The sequence below is a fragment of the Macadamia integrifolia genome, unplaced genomic scaffold (genome assembly GCF_013358625.1).
Source record: "Macadamia integrifolia cultivar HAES 741 unplaced genomic scaffold, SCU_Mint_v3 scaffold1351, whole genome shotgun sequence".
Classification (NCBI taxonomy): Eukaryota; Viridiplantae; Streptophyta; class Magnoliopsida; order Proteales; family Proteaceae; genus Macadamia; species Macadamia integrifolia.
The window spans coordinates 81,643-85,246 of record NW_024868174.1 but is presented as its reverse complement, the minus strand read 5'-3'; the positions used below and the strand labels follow the sequence as shown (position 1 = coordinate 85,246).

The following is a 3,604-nucleotide window of genomic DNA, read 5'->3' as shown; positions in this document are numbered from 1 at the left end:
GAACCAGCCTTTCAGCGCTAGGTTCAACCCCCCTTGTCCTCCCAGACAGTGGATCTTGTGGACCCCACCAAATCTTATTTGATTCTAGTACTTTGCAGATCTTGTGGACCCCACCAAATCTTATTTGATTCTAGTGCTTTGCTTTAAATCTAGTGATATTTGATTGTCTTACACAATTAGGAAACTAGGACTTCTTTATATTGGTCTATTAGGTAGTTTTTTATTTCAAGCAATTGAGTTTCTAAATATCTTTTTTATTTTTGGAAGTTTATTCTATTTAAGTGTAAGGCCATTGGCCATTGATTAATTAATGCATGTGAATTGAAAAACAGCCAAGAGCAAGCCCCCCCCACCCCTCTCACGATTCTCTCTCTTTCAATCTCGTCTCCTCACTTTCTCTCTCTCCTCTTTCCCCTCCTTAGTCTCTCGGCTCCTTCTTTTCTCTTGTCTCGCCTCCCTCTCTTTTTCCATTCTTTTTTTTTTCTACTGCTGTTTTATATTCCTTGAGGCTGAACTGCTGCTGCTGTATTTTTTTTTCCCCTTAATGTTGAACTGTTGCTGCTGATCTCCCCTTTTGATGCTCACTGCTACACACTGCTGCGATTACTCCCTATTGCTGTTACATACTGCTGCCATTACATCACTGCTGCTGCTACCCTCGGCTGTTGCTATTCTCGGTTGCTGTACTCTCTGCCGGTGCTGATCTCCTTTCAATGAATGGATGACTGTTGGCTGTACCTGCTGTCCGTGAGTTGCTGAGAGCCCCAACATCATTCATCAAGCTACATCGACAATACTGAGAATCTCTATACAACCAGCTGGACTTGTCTTCATCAACTAAAGGTGGACTGCATCTCTTTATTTTGGAGGACCTTGATCTCTTCTTTTCTCCTCAGATCTGGACAGCAGCATGGTAAAACATTAAACTAAACCCTCCTCACCTCCATTAATCCCTATTACATATTGCAGCCCATTAACATTGAAAGCAGACTTTGCCCTTTCTTTTTTTTGCCTATTTTTTACCCGTTGTTTTAAGTCTTTTCGTCACTGTTATATCTCAAAAAAAAAACTTGCTGATTTTCTATTTTAGTTGGTTGCTAGAGGACATTGATCGTTTGCATATCTAATTTGGGCGTCTAGATTGATTTGTGCTGAACCTAACATTCGTATGTCGTTTGGTCCCTTCCCCATGTCCCCACTTGAAACTTAAGTAAGAATTTATGTGTTTTTCTGTCTAGATTATTATTGCTTTTGGCTACTTTGTTAGTTAGTCTCATTTTATCTTGCATGCTTAATCTTGTTTGCTGTGTTTCTTTTTGTCCTATCTACCTAAGCCCCTTGAGTTGACCCTACCTAGTTAGTTAATCTTGTAAGAGATCTAGTCACCTAGGAACCCCCTACATCATCTAACTAGGTAGGGTTAACTCAAGGGGGTTAGGTAGATGGGACAAAAGAAACTCAACAAACAAGATTAAGCATGCAAAATAAAATGAGACTAATAAACAAAGTATCCAAAAGCAATAATAATCTAGACGAAAAAACACATAAATTCTTACTTAAGTTTCAAGTGGGGACATGGGGAAGGGAACAAACGACATACGAATGTTAGGTTCAACACAAATCAATCTAGACACCCAAATTAAATATGCAAACAATCAATGTCCTCTAGCAATCAACTAAAATAGAAAATCAGCAAGGTTTTTTTTTTGGAGATATAACAGTGACGAAATACTTAAAAAAAGGGTAAAAATAGGTATAAACAAAGGGCAAAGACTGGCTTCAATGTTAATGGGCTACAATATATAATAGGGATTAATGGAGGTAGGGAGGGTTTAGTTTAATGTTTTATCATGTTGATGTCCAGATTTGAGGAGAAAAGAAGAGGTCAAGGTCCTCCAAAATAAAGAGATGCAGTCCACCTTTAGTTGATGAAGACAAGTCCAGCTGGTTGTATAGAGATCCTCAGTATTGTCGATGTAGCTTGGTGAATGATGTTGGGGCTCTCAGCAACTCACGGACAGTAGGTACAACCAGCAGTTATCCATTCATTGAAAGGAGATCAGCATCGGCAGAGAGTAAACAGCAACCGAGAGTAGCAACAGCCGAGGGTAGCAACAACAATGATGTAATGGCAGCAGTATGTAACAGCAATAGGGAGTAATCGCAGCCGTGTGCAGCAACAACAGTGAGCATCAAAAGGGGAGATCAGCAGCAACAGTTCAACATTAAAGGAAAAAAAATACAGCAGCAGCAGTTCAGCCTCAAAGAATATAAAACAACAGCAAAAAAGAAAAAGAATGGAAAAAGAGAGGGAGGCGAGAGAAGAGTGAAGAGAGAAGAGAGAGCCGAGAGACTAAGGGGAGGAAAGAGGCGAGAGAGAAAGTGAGGAGACAAGATTGAAAGAGAGAGAATCGTGAGAGGGGTGGGGGGGCTTGCTCTTGGCTGTTTTTCAATTCACATTCATTAATTAATCAATGGCCAATGGCCTTACACTTAAATAGAATAAACTTCCAAAAATAAAAAAGATATTTAGAAACTCAATTGCTTGAAATAAAAAACTACCTAATAGACTAATATATAGAAGTTCTAGTTTCCTAATTGTGTAAGACAATCAAATATCACTAGATTTAAAGCAAAGTACTGGAATCAAATAAGATTTGGTGGGGTCCACAAGATCCACTGACTGGGAGGACAAGGGGGGGTCGAACCCAGCGCTGGAAGGCTGGTTCGACTCCTCTCTTTCCTTCTTCTTTCTTGTTTCTTCTCTTTCCTTCTTCTTTCTTGTTTAATCCTCCAACCACAAAGAAAGATGGACCTGGTTGAATCTTCTTCCTCTTTCGACTGTACAGCTTGATGTCCCCATCAACTCTCCCCGGCTTGAAAGAATTCACCTCTGGTGAATTAAAGCTCACGTAATACTCAAGTAGGTCTGGGTTGAGTTGTTGGGCTTCTTGCATTGTGATCCAGGTGTTGTCAATTTTCGGACGTCCATGCCACTTGACCAAGAACTCTCTAGAACCTCCAGTGTGTGTGGATACAATCCTCTCATCAAGGATTTCCTCAACTTCTTCAGTTCTCCTCGTGACCTTAGGCACAAGTGGTAACAAGGTGGGGGGAAGTGGTTGGCTTGGCCTAGAAGTCTCATCAATGTTGAAAGGGAAGTCTTCAAGGTCATTAGGATAGAAAGAGGTGAGGCTAGAGGTACCATGGTATGGGAGTAGGTCTTCAACATTGAAAATATTGCTGATCTCCATGCTAGCTGGAAGATCAAGAACATACGCATTGGCACCTATCCTCTTGAGTATCTTGAACGGACCTGTGCTATGAGCATGTAGCTTGCTCGCTTTTCCCCTAACAAAACGTTGCGGCTTGATTCTTACCATCACCATATCACACTCTTGAAACTCTTGTAGCCTTCTGTGCACATCTGCCTTCGATTTGTATTGCTCATTGCTCAGTGCTATCTGTCTCCTTATACCTGCATGCAAATCATGTATATGCTGAGCAAAAGATTCGACTGACTGGGAGGTCTTAGAACTAGACACGACTGGGATAAGGTCTATGGGTGCCCGAGGCTGGTATCCTGAACAGATCTCAAAGGGGG

The 3,604-nt window shown here is 41.1% G+C and overlaps 1 long non-coding RNA gene across 1 annotated transcript in view; it reads left to right on the top strand.

The window, feature by feature from the left end:
* The first annotated feature begins 776 nt into the window (after positions 1-776).
* LOC122063552 overlaps positions 777-3,604 on the top strand; it is a 22,500-nt gene continuing 19,672 nt past the window's right edge. The window contains exon 1 of the long non-coding RNA XR_006135385.1: positions 777-913. This is a non-coding gene — a long non-coding RNA (uncharacterized LOC122063552). The remainder of the gene's footprint in view (positions 914-3,604) is intronic.